The following is a 14,042-nucleotide window of genomic DNA, read 5'->3' on the forward strand; positions in this document are numbered from 1 at the left end:
ACTGCAACAGGAAGATGATTCCTCAGGAGAGGAGCCTGATAGCTGAAGGTTCTGGCTCCTGATCTACTTTTGGAGAATTTAGGCACCATGAGAAACCCTGCATTCTCAGAGTGCAGTGTTCTGGTGGGATAATATGGCACTATGAGCTCTCTAAGATATGATGGAGCTTGACCATTTAGAGCTTTATAAGTTAGCAGTAGGATTTTAAAGTCAATTCTGGATTTTACAGGTAGCCAGTGCAGAGAAGTTAAAACAGGAGAAATATGATCTTGTTTCTTAGTTCCTGTTAGTACACGTGCCGCTGCATTCTGAATTAGCTGGAGAGTTTTTAAAGACTTACTAGAGCTACCTGATAATAGGGAGTTACAGTAATCCAGCCTAGAGGTAACAAAAGCGTGGACCAATTTTTCTTCATCTTTTCGGGTCAGGATAGGCTTAATTTTCGCAATATTACGCAGATGAAAAAACACAGTCCGTGAGGTTTGTTTTAAATGAGAATTAAAAGACAAATCTTGATCAAATATTACTCTGAGGTTTCTTACGGTAGTGCAAGAGGCCAGAGCAATGACATCTAGAAACTATGTCAACAGATAAAGAGTCTCTGAGTTGTTTGGGGCCAACAACAATAACTTCAGTTTCGTCTGACTTTAATATGAGGAAATTGGTGCTCATCCACGTTTTTATGTCTTTAAAGAGGCAACAGATAGGATTCAGGTTTTTTTAGCTTGGCGCCACCTAGCATCAGCGGTGTTGCTCACACTATCGCAACGACCAAATTGACCGTGGGGATGAGAGATAATCAATAAAATGTAGGCTGTAAAGCCACCAGTATACCTCTATGTATATGTAGAATGAGAAGGTGTGTGGACACTATACTAAATAAATGAGTAAAGAGACCGAGCAACAATTATCAGATATATCTGAAGAAAAAACAAATAGTAATGCAAATAATTATACCAGAATGCACAGTACCAGTACAAACAAGTCACAGTAAATTATACACATATGTACAGTATCAGTACAAACAACAGTAGACACGTAAAGGATAATGTATAGTGAGCCGGTGACTGTTGAAAAATAACTCCAATAGGGAAATGGAACCCTGACGCACAGCGGAGTTATTTTTCAACAGTCACCGGCTCACTATACATTATCCCACTTAGAATATGGCTTACTACTAAAACATTCAAATATTACAACTGGCATCAATATTATTAAATTGCTGGCAGAGTGTATTGACAGAGGAGAGGCGTTCACCAGACAAACAGGAGCGGAGGAGAGGATTTTACTCCACTTCTCCCAGTCGGAGATGCTGGGTACCCAGTAGTTGCGAGGGCTGCCTTCACATTTATGGCCAGTGACCGACATGATCTCCCTGCTCTCCAGGACAGCTTGGGAGAGCTGTGTGGACTAACGTTAACTGATTTAGATGCTCCTCAGTCTAAGGTCATTGCAGTGAAAAGTCCAGTGTTCACAGCTGGGAGTAACAATCCGTGTAAATCCATTTATCATTCGTTCATTCGTTTTTCAAAATAAAACCAAATATAAAAAAAAAATAATGACTTGTTTTTTCAATATTTGTTTCCAGAACCAAAATGAAAAAAACGGATAACGACTCAATCCGTGTACCCTTCGTTCTTTCGTTTTTCCGTTTCAAAACCAAATAAAAAAAAAAAACGAAAAACAACTTTGTTTTTCGGTTATTCTGTTTTAAAACCAGAATGGAAAAACGGAAAAACAGAATAACACAAAATCACACATTTGTGCCTGTTAGTCTGTTTTAAAACAAAAACAGAATAACGTGAAAATTAAGTTTTTGATTTTTATTGTTTTGTTATTGTGATATTCGGAAATTTCGGGGAATGCTGGGAGATTTGCGGAGTTGGAGGCGGCAGTGAGCGAGAACGTGGAAATCAAGATGGCAAGCTTTGTCTTTTTCCAGGGGAATCGGCGGCTCAGTCTAAGGGCTGAAGACCTTTCCACGGAGAAAGTCTCCAGTCTCCTGATTATTCAGGTAATACCGTATGCTATATTTTTTAACATTATAACTTAGGCTACATTAACCATAGGCCTATATATAGTGTGGTTATAGTTAACGTTATTGCTAATGTAGGCTAAGCAGCTCCATTCTAGATTGCTAGCATTTAACTCTGGGTAAAGATGATGAAAAAGTGTTGATCACTGTTTCCCATCGATTTGGGTCATTTTTGGTCTCACGTAGAGCTGCCGTGACGCCTAATGTCTGATAGGACTGTCTGTTTTTTGACTGATGGGTTACTAACGTTACACTAACAGCTAGTTGAGCTCACACAGTCAGTCAGTCATGGATATACGAAGATACGGTAGTTTGTTGTTGTTTTTTCATCGGTAAAGAAGTGAAGCAGTGGGAAAACAAGGTGTGTAAACATGTGAGCATTTTATGTGAGCTGAGGTCCTACAGATTAGATGACGTCATTCTGCATAATAATGAGCCATATGCTTCTGTTTGTTTGAGAAACGATGGAAGATTCAATGTGAACGATAGACAGATGAAGAAAGATACATTTGCCTCAGAGTAGATACATTTCTGTTTTTTTTAGTTGTAGTGGTTGTGAAATAATTTTATAAACATCATATCTAAGCTGAGCTCTGTCTTTTAACTGACCAAACAGCAGCCGCAGTAGTCTCTCTCTCTCTCTCTCTCTCTCTCTCTCTCACTCACACACACACACAGAGCATAAGCTGTGTTTTCTATTTGATTTGTCCTGACCTACAACTAATGATTATTTTCATTATGAATTAATCTGTTAGAAAGTGGTGAAAAATGTTGATCACTGTTTCCCAAAGCTCAAGGTGACATCCTCAGATGTCTACCCTGAACTGATGTCCACCTTACATTACTTTAATGGCAGTAAGATGATATTAATTCTAGGGTGATTTTTTTCTGTATATCATCATGCTGAAATCAACTGTAAATCCACATTTTAAAGCTGATATTTGAAAAAAAATCTTTGCATCCTTGTCACCTTTTTCACCCCTGGCAAGTTTGCATCCCTGCTGTATATGTTAATGCTCCAGCTTGTTATTTATAGCCTATAAGTTGTCTCGGACTATTTACACATCCTCTGTGTTAATGTAGGCTACTTGTAGGTTGTCCTATTTCTCTCTTGTATGAGTTTTAATTGATTTAAAACTGTTTATTTCCAGGTCCGTGCTCATTCACTATCTGACAGATGACCACAACCGTGGAATACTGCCAGGGCCAGATGGCATTTTCAGCCCAAGTGACCTGGTACACGGTGGGCACTATGAGGTGCATGGGGAGGGGAGCAATGATGAAGGTGGACCTAGCTGGCAGGGCCAAAATAGGTTTGCCTTTCACCGCCCACCTAGTGCATCCAGTGCCTCAACACCTCTGGCTGTACCCAGAGCACCTGGACCAAAGTTGTTGCAAAGGTAAATGCCCAGAGTGCTTGAGCCAAAGTTGTTCTGTTACTATTACTTATTATAATACTTATAATCTGTCAATAATATGTATTGTGTTGGAATGTCAAAGTATAACATAACTTGAAAGATGGCATATTGGGCAGTACAAATAGCCCTAAATGCTTTCTTTACATCCATAGGAATGTCTTAATAGCAGAGGTGGTGGAGGGGAAGCCTAAGACCAGGAAATCCGTCACTGTCTGGTTTTCAGAACTGGAATGTTCTGTGGGCTCTATAACAGCAAAAGTGGCCGAGGCCCTGGGACAAGAAGAGTGGATTGTGCTGATAGACAGCCATGGAAATGAAATCATGGACTGTGAAGGCACCAGAGGTACAAACATAACATTTTTTAAAATAATAATTTCAAGTTGTCAAGAGCATATTGAATTGTATTAGTCAATTGTACTTATCAATGTGTCCTTTCTTAAGATTCACAGTGTCTTTGAATTGGATCTTTTATTCATGTTACCTTTAAATAATGTAATACTTGTTCACCATGTATACTGCACATTTAAAGCAATTGCTCAGCAGACCTATTTAAGTAAAGGTCATGGAAATTAAGCATTTTCTACAGTGAAAGCCAGGGAAAAGGCAAAAAAAAACTGATGCTTGATGTAGAGTAGGAACCCTGTGTATTATTCATAGACACTAATTCTGTGACATCCATACAATACAGGGTCTGCATACTGGAGGCAGCATGCAAGAAAAATATACGCTGTACCCCAGGAACAGCTCCAGAGGCTGAGAGGGAGTAAAAGAAGGAGAGAAAGGTAGTTTAGCTGCCTAAGATCAGGTCGACAAGGTGTCTGTGATACATTATATCCCAGAGATCATGGCTGGTGTGCTGTGATTGATATAAGAGAGTATAGATTGGTGTAGATTTTGCAGAAAAACGGCCTCAGAGCCATTTCTGTAAGTCTATTAATTTTGCATATTTGTTGTGTTAATTGTTATTGTGGATATGATTTAATATGTAATGTACATGTTTATGTAAGATAAATGAAAATTTATGTGTAAGCAGTAATATTGAAAGGTTTTGTATGATGAATTTTGAACAGCTGCTGAACTTACTATAAAAATGTGAGCCTATAGTGTAGCAGCCAGAGGCATTGAACCTGAGAGCACCTGGGAGCAAGAAAAAAGAAATCCAAGATTGCTGAGTTCAAGACTTTGGGGTTGAAGTGGGTTGAGGTACTAAGTGAGGTCCGTGCAGCTGCACTCACAGGAGAATATCAAATGTAGACAAATTATTCTTCTTCCCTAACTTGTAGACAAAGTTGTAAAGCCCAAGTAAATACACTTTTAACTATTTTTTTGTATACTGACCTCCAAGAGGTCATTGACCAAGTGGAGGAGGTCATCCTGGCCTCCCAGGGTCTCCAGGAGGTCTCCAGAACCCTGAAAGGGCTTGTTGAGTTTGCACAGGCCAACCACAGGACAACAGTGTCCCTCGATGACACACAGGCTACAGCCGTAAAGGCTGTGTTTGCCTGTGTCATCTGTGGAGGTATGTTTACCAAAGTTAATTAAACTGTTCTGATGTTCTTAAATTCATTGTTCTTAGGTTCTGAATCCCACCTTCACTTCAGTCATTTAAAATACTGAGCAATAGCACATTTGATATTTCGTGTATGATCTGAAGAAACAATCTGCACTCAGTTAAATCAGATGTTTAAATTAATAAAATTGTTTTGATAGTCTTAAATGAATTGTTATGTATTGAATCTCATGCACCTTCACTTCTATTTGGATGCTGTGAAATACATTTCAGAACATCAGTTAAACTATTGGGTAATAGCACATTTGATATTTCATGTAAGATCTTAAGAAACAATGTGTACTCAATTTTGGTGGTAATATAAGAGCTTTATAACACACATTCAGCACATACAGTCAGTCACACAATTCATAACATCATTTCACACATACCTCTCTGCCAGAGTTAACAGGCAGAAAAGGGCCTCACAGAAAACATTGTGGTTGTTGTTAACCACACTGTCAAAAATGACTGACATGTCAGGAAATGCCACTGCAAACTTGTCTTCAGCCTGGCTCCTGTCTTCTTCACTGTGAAATGGATCCACTCCAAAGGCTGCATCCCTGCTTAACGAGGATCCCAGCACCTGATCGTATCCATCTGCTGCAACTGAAGCACAGGGTAGCAGGTCCTCAGACACTTTGGCTGGGCATCCTCCTGCAGCAAGGTCATTGGGTATTCCTCGGCCTAGAAAAGGAAATTCTAAAGTTTATGTTTTTGTTTTTCTTTGGGTGACAGGACTCATTCACAATATTTTTTAGAATACCTGGGATCCTATGTGCATTCCAGGACTGCACAACCCTGTTCATTCCAATCTGGCTGACCTGACACGTCAGGTTTGACACACAGAATTTGGGGTTGTCTTGCATGTCAATGGCCTCTTGGTCAACCAGGTGCACCAGGGCTTCCTTCAAAGGATAATTGACCCGACTATTGATTTCAGGCCAAATCCACTCCACTCTTAGGTTCTGTTGTTCACATAAAATATGTAAAAAAAAAAAAAAAAAGAAAGAAATCAGGAGGATAAACTGCTTGTAATAATTGAATTTTCCTCAGCTCCCAAACACTGTTTTTAAAATGTGATGTAAAACAATTGCCTGACATTCTGCTGCTAAACAACCTTTATCCCTTTAACAATCCATAAATGACACATGATAACTACTGTATATGGCCAACACTTAGTAGGTATACACTTAAGCCAAGCCTTATCTACTGATTTGAACAAAACAAAAAGCCTACATCCTTATTGAAATTCAGCTAAAGTGACTATTGTCTTTGCAAATAGCTGGCTTGGGGCACAGCAGAAACATTCTTTTCAAATGTCCTTCCTGTATACAAATTTGTAGAGCTGTTCTACGCAAGCCCAACAGTGTTGATTTTTTTTTTCTTTCAAAGTCTCAGGTTATCACTTGAGTAGTAATAGAGAGTAGTAATAGAAAAGCTTACCCTTGAAGATGTAGTCTGAAGGTAGGGTTGCCGAGTGAGGTTATACTTGTGCCTGGACAGGATTTCCTGCATGTACAGGCACAGGTAAAACTCTTTCCCATGGTCAACTCTAACCTGGTCCCACATCCCATTGCTGACAACTGCACATCTGGAACATGTGTATCGGTATGTTAATAAATGTCCAGTTGGTGCAACAGGCATACAGTTAAAGTTAAATACATTACACTCAATGGTATAAAATGCATGCAACAGACATACTGAACTGACATTTAGTGTCATGATGAGACTTGCAAAACACAATGACAAATTCACTAGTTCAGTACTTGATGTAGGGGGGCTGATAATAAGCATGTTTGATATAGAGCACTGATAATAGTTGCAGCAATGCTGCGACTAATGGGGATCCTAACAAAAACAAACAAACGACAAACATGTTTGGCTTGTAGCTGGCTGATGCCTAATGTAAAGGGATGCCTAAAGATTGCGAAGCAGAAAGATATTGTCTTGTCCACAGACACCCCCTTGGATAAGGGTTAATGTGAGTTCAGAGCTACTAGTGACATGGAGGAGAAAGGGGAGGAGGTGGGATGCTCTGAGACACTGAAACATGACGATGTAGTAGACACAAGGAGGGTTTAAATGTTCTAGAAAACAGAAATAGGGTGAGTGATAGCTGTTAATCATCTTTATGGGCTCCTAAGACAAACAATGTCACTTTTGCTTTGCATTGTATAGTGCTCACCTGTACACCTCCTCATAAATAATCAAATTATTTTTGATGGGCATGGTGGCATGTGCAATGATTCTGCTGCTGAAGCCGTCAACAGCAACCACGTGGGTGGCACCAAACATGCCAATCTTTTCATTTTGATCCATATGTAGTTTATGGCCCATATATTCGGCATGGTAGGGGATGGGATTAAGATTGCGAGCACCCTTTAAAATGAAGAGGAATAAAGGCTATTAAACACTGTTCCATCATGTGTATGTATGGAATGACACATACTATAAATAATAATGAAAAAGAATATCAATTTGTCAGTGTTAGGCTACTTACATGTCGTCTCAGCTTGTGGTAGGGCTGATGAACCTCCTGTAGGACTCTACCAACCCTTTTCTCTGCAGCATTTATGCCGATAGAAGACAGGTACCCTGTCATAAATTACCGGCCGAAGGTTGGACCCATCTGTTAAATACATTCAATTAACATTATCTGACAGACACGTTAAAGCACAGAGACTACTCTGTGCCACATTAATTAAAACTATAACCCCCTCCCATGACTCCCCCAATTCAAACATGACTATTTACAGTAGGCTAAATACCCTGTTTCATAACTTCTAAGAACAGACAGACAACATCTCTCTTTAAAATCACCAACTTGTGGGTACTTTATTTCCACAAACACAATCATACAGCAGCATTGTGGGCCATAGGCTACAACAGGTTGTAGAAAACTCTTGGTAATAAAAGTAGATCTGGCAACTAAAGCTTGCTCTAGACTAAAATATGCACTTTTGTCAGAGCATTAACACTAGAATAATAGTAGTGTTAGTCCTTCTTCATATAATGTTGTGTTACGGTCGGCATTTGGTGTGGGTGGGGGGGTAGACTGAGTGATATGACAGCTGTCGCACCTACGACACACACGCGTCTGTACAGTTGACACACAGTTGACGCATCTGGACCCGCTAATGTCAAGAGTCGATGTCGCTGTCCACTGGATTTTTATTTTTGCTAGGTCAGTTTATTATCAACTCCAGGTGTTTTACAGTTGTTCTACCTGGCAATGACGTAGCTTACACACCCACAGAGACCCGTTATTACCGGACAGGACAGCAGCCGAGAGATTTAGGCTACGTTATAAGTCAATAATCAAAAAGGGTGACTATATGGCGCTTTATATCCAACATAATCATGATCTAGTCTGTCCTTAGCCTACAAAATAAGGTTTGAGAAATGTCTGCATGGAGCACACCTGCTTACAGGTGTGCAGCTGACAGATGTGCAGCTTACAGTGACAGTTTCCTCATCGCTACCTGAGCCACCATCCCATGATCCTCCCTCCCTCACGTTCTGAGGAGTAGCTGGACATATACAGTACAGGCCAAAAGTTTGGACACACCTTCTCATTCAATGCGTTTTCTTTATTTTCATGACTATTTACATTGTAGATTCTCACTGAAGGCATCAAAACTATGAATGAACACATGTGGAGTTATGTACTTAACAAAAAAAGGTGAAATAACTGAAAACATGTTTTATATTCTAGTTTCTTCAAAATAGCCACCCTTTGCTCTGATTACTGCTTTGCACACTCTTGGCATTCTCTCGATGAGCTTCAAGAGGTAGTCACCTGAAATGGTTTTCCAACAGTCTTGAAGGAGTTCCCAGAGGTGTTTAGCACTTGTTGGCCCCTTTGCCTTCACTCTGCGGTCCAGCTCACCCCAAACCATCTCGATTGGGTTCAGGTCCGGTGACTGTGGAGGCCAGGTCATCTGCCGCAGCACTCCATCACTCTGCTTCTTGGTCAAATAGCCCTTACACAGCCTGGAGGTGTGTTTGGGGTCATTGTCCTGTTGAAAAATAAATGATGGTCCAACTAAACGCAAACCGGATGGGATGGCATGTCACTGCAGGATGCTGTGGTAGCCATGCTGGTTCAGTGTGCCTTCAATTTTGAATAAATCCCCAACAGTGTCACCAGCAAAACACCCCCACACCATCACACCTCCTCCTCCATGCTTCACAGTGGGAACCAGGCACGTGGAATCCATCCGTTCACCTTTTCTGCGTCTCACAAAGACACGGCGGTTGGAACCAAAGATCTCAAATTTGGACTCATCAGACCAAAGCACAGATTTCCACTGGTCTAATGTCCATTCCTTGTGTTTCTTGGCCAAAACAAATCTCTTCTGCTTGTTGCCTCTCCTTAGCAGTGATTTCCTAGCAGCTATTTGACCATGAAGGCCTGATTGGCGCAGTCTCCTCTTAACAGTTGTTCTAGAGATGGGTCTGCTGCTAGAACTCTGTGTGGCATTCATCTGGTCTCTGATCTGAGCTGCTGTTAACTTGCGATTTCTGAGGCTGGTGACTCGGATGAACTTATCCTCAGAAGCAGAGGTGACTCTTGGTCTTCCTTTCCTGGGTCGGTCCTCATGTGTGCCAGTTTCGTTGTAGCGCTTGATGGTTTTTGCGACTCCACTTGGGGACACATTTAAAGTTTTTGCAATTTTCCGGACTGACTGACCTTCATTTCTTAAAGTAATGATGGCCACTTGTTTTTCTTTAGTTAGCTGATTGGTTCTTGCCATAATATGAATTTTAACAGTTGTCCAATAGGGCTGTCGGCTGTGTATTAACCTGACTTCTGCACAACACAACTGATGGCCCCAACCCCATTGATAAAGCAAGAAATTCCACTAATTAACCCTGATAAGGCACACCTGTGAAGTGGAAACCATTTCAGGTGACTACCTCTTGAAGCTCATGGAGAGAATGCCAAGAGTGTGCAAAGCAGTAATCAGAGCAAAGGGTGGCTATTTTGAAGAAACTAGAATATAAAACATGTTTTCAGTTATTTCACCTTTTTTTGTTAAGTACATAACTCCACATGTGTTCATTCATAGTTTTGATGCCTTCAGTGAGAATCTACAATGTAAGTAGTCATGAAAATAAAGAAAACGCATTGAATGAGAAGGTGTGTCCAAACTTTTGGCCTGTACTGTATGTATTCTGTGATTTTCCTCTTTTGATTTCTAACCGGCCCGTTTCAGTTCTTCTTACCGGTAAACGCCCGGTGTCTCCTTCTTTCTCTCTTTCTCTCGCTCGATTGCTGGCACGCGCGCGCTCGTGACCGCACAGCTGGACACAGGGGTCTATAACTGCCTATAACTGGGGTGCGTATTAGTAGTAGCCTACGACTCCTAGGTTGTATGAAATGTCTGACTGTCTCTTATTAGGCTACTCTTTTTGAACCATTACGGTGTTAGCTGGGGCGCTGCATTTTTGTAAAATCTCATAATCTGGTGATGGGCCACCTCTCACCTATGCGTCCAGGCTCCGTCTCTCCTTTCTCTCCTGGGACGGGGGCGGACCGGACGAGCAGAATGTCAATCAATATTTTATCAGTAGGCCTATTAGACTATTTTTGACAGCGTGACAGTTGACACCTCTGCACCCACCCACACACACACACACAAATAGGCCTATAGGGTACATACACACATTACCTACCCTGTTTATAGAATTAATCACAGCCGTTTCTAGTTCGGCGTCTGAAACCCTACTTCTCTGGCAAAGGTTGTGCTCCATGCAAAACCTCCTAATGCTCATTATGGAGCATTGCGAGGCACCTTTGCGCTGCAGGACATCTCTGATCTCCGAGTGTGTCTTCCCACTCTCAAAAAGTTTGCAGATTAGATCTGCATAAGGCTGAAGTGTGGCCATTACTTGGAAAGTCTGCGATTTCCACTTTCCCGCTCACTTCCTGCGCCTCGCCTCCGCAAATCTCCCAGCATTCCCTGAAATTTCCAAATATCACAATAACAAAACAATAAAAATCAAAAACTTCATTTTCATGTTATTCTGTTTTTGTTTTAAAACAGAATAACAGGCACAAATGTGTGATTTTGTGTTATTCTGTTTTTCCGTTTTTCCCTTCTGGTTTTAAAACAGAAAAAACGAAAAACAAAGATGTTCTTCGTTTTTTTTTAATTTGGTTTTGAAACGGAAAAACGAAAGAACGAAGGGTACACAAATTTGACTCGTTTTTCAATTTCCGATTTTCTGTTTAAATGGAAAATGGAAAAAACGGATAATGGCCGGGATTTGGGCCTTTCATACACTTTCAATATTTTCATCTCTCGCACATTCCGTGACCCAGAAGCCAAGTTTTAATTTTTTATTATTATTATTATTATTATTATTGAAGAAATATACAAAGATATCATACAAAATATCAGGACAAAAACATTACATCAGTGAATAAAGGCAAAAAATAAATAAATAAAGGAGGCTCGAGGTACTTGTATAAAGAGATCTGCGGAGGAACTTTTGAACGCATAGGAGTGCTCCATTCTCAACTGCTTGTGGCCTAGTTATTGCTTTAACCCCATCTTTATTCAAGAGAGTGATAGATCAGTTTGAGAGCATTATGTATTGATTTAATGTTCAGATTTTATAATATTGTTGGGGTCAACACATTAGGCTTCACACGGAGGCACCAAAAATGTTGGGAACATAAATTCGGGCTTCACATGGCAGCACCAAATATTTTGGGATCAATATATCAGGTCTCACCAAGAGGCACCAAATATGTTGGAATTTAAATTGGCTATCGGAAATAATTAATAATCATTAATAATAAATATTTATTAATAATAAGTAATAATTGTGTTAAAAATGTGACTTAATTAACATTAAATCACCTCGTGGGGCACCATTCCCGTAAAGGGAAAAATGATAGCCAGTTAAAGATATCAGTCTCATAAAATACGCTAAACTATTAATTTGGAGTTTTGATTAATAATTAAATTTATGACAACAACCAAAATTAACAGTAATGCCTGAAGGATTTCGGAGTTCTTGACGCAGCAGAGGTTAACTATTCATTCACTCTTATGCAACATTAAACAGACAGCAGGCATGATTCCAAAGAATTATATTTATTCACAAACTAGCAAAGCAAACCAAAACACACAAATTCTACTAACTATATACAAGCTTGGTGTGTATGTGTGTGTGTGTGTGTGTGTGTGTGTGTTTGTGTGTGTGTGCAAGAGATAAAAGAGAAAGACAAAGGCAGGTGTGGTGATCAAGGAGCCGTTTGGCCTACAAAACAAAATGGCTGACAACAGAGAGCTACCAAAATGGCCGAATCAAGGTTGGCTTCAGGTCGGGGGAGGTATTCGTCTGACCGTGTGGTCAGGACAAAGACAAAGGAAAAGAAGCAGGAACTCTGAGATGCCTGTTTGGGTGTAGCTCTGTTGAAAGCCTATTTGTTCATGAGTCTATGTGAATGTGGTATGTGTTGCAAATGGTCTGGATTAGTGCAGAGACTGTTTAGTTGGGTGCAAGAATCTGTTTGTGAACAGTATTAGCAAACTAAACACTTAGCTTTGTCGAAGCCAACTAATCAATAACCTAACTGCAAACAAATCACAGCAATAACTCAGTAAACAGCATCAAATCACATACAAGAAGTTAACAGTCTTGCTTAGCCTGTAAAGCTGTGATAAGCATACCAATCCTTGGGTGGATGGGAGAAAGAGTCACTTGGTGGTGTACTGCTTTGTTAGCCGGCAGAAGAACACTGGGAAGGTGGTGGCTGCAGTCTTTGTTGTGTTCTTTGTTCCAAAGGTGAAACTCCGAGGAAGCTGGTCGCTCAGGGTTTAGCAGAGTTAGACGCTGGGTGCTAACTCACTTAGTTCCTTGTTGCTGGAAAGCAACCACCTTGTGTATGCAAGAGAGTCTATGATCCATTGCCCTCCCTTTAGTGGTTTGGGGCTATGGAACAAGGGTCTGGGCCTCTGCTGTTCCAGGCCCAGCTGGAAAGAGGTGTGCACTGCTACGCAGCTGTAGAGCAAGAGGTTTTCTGAAGGGAGCAGACCTTGTACAGATGCCTGTGACATCAGAGTCACATGTCACTGTAAAAGTCCTGTCCAATGAAGTTGTGAGACTTGTGTCTCACTGAGGTGTGAGATGAGACCTCCTGTGGAGATGGGTGTCACATAGCGCTCTTTGTTTGAAGACAAAGAGCATGCAGAGGAAAAAGCCTTTAAATGTCCAGTGATTTTACCAAATGACAAAACATCTGTGGTCCTGTGAATCCCAACAATATTGTCCCTCAAACCCTGCCCTCACACTCGAATAGCCTCTGCTTGCGCTGAGATCTACTCTGTTTCTGCTCAAACTGTGTGCTTGCACTCAGATGCCATGTGCCATGTTTCCTGCTCGAGCTTCGGCTTTTCTCCTCGCACTCAAACTGCTTCTGTGCGCTCGCGGAATTTCTGCTCTGCCACTGCCACTCCCACCCCCAGGGATTTATTAAATGTTCTTCCCTTGCTTTCTTTATGACTTTTGGCATAAAGAGACTGTTAATTTTAACATGTCAGTGGGCAAATACGTGGTGTAACTCCATAGTCACAGTTATACATAAAGAAGGGAAAGACCCTACAAGTTGTGGATCCTATAGACCAATAACTTTATTAAATGTGGATCAGAAGCTACTAAGCAGCATCATAGCAAATAGATTATCAAAGATTATCCCACTCATCATAGATCCTGACCAGACTGGTTTTATTCCAGACAGATATTTATCAGACAATGTAAGACGAACATTGAATATAATAGACTTCTCAAAGAAAATGAACATTCAAACGCTGATTCTTACTCTAGATGCCGAAAAGGCTTTTGATAGGGTGTCATGCCTTTTATATTTGAAACTTGCAGTAAATTTGGCTTTCATAACACCTTTATCAAATGGCTTCGAGCTATGTACAGTATTTCAAAAGCACAGATTAGAGTAAACGGGACTCTGTCTGACAGTTTCGAATTACAACGCGGAACAAGACAGGGAGATCCTCTATCCCCC

General features: G+C 40.7%; 1 pseudogene; it reads right to left on the reverse strand.

Moving 5' to 3' along the window:
- Window positions 1-5,310: 5,310 nt before the first annotated feature.
- LOC144464580 (uncharacterized) lies at window positions 5,311-10,897 on the reverse strand (annotated as a pseudogene).
- Window positions 10,898-14,042: the final 3,145 nt, after the last annotated feature.

This window comes from Epinephelus lanceolatus, chromosome 11, assembly GCF_041903045.1.
Source record: "Epinephelus lanceolatus isolate andai-2023 chromosome 11, ASM4190304v1, whole genome shotgun sequence".
Classification (NCBI taxonomy): domain Eukaryota; kingdom Metazoa; phylum Chordata; class Actinopteri; order Perciformes; family Serranidae; genus Epinephelus; species Epinephelus lanceolatus.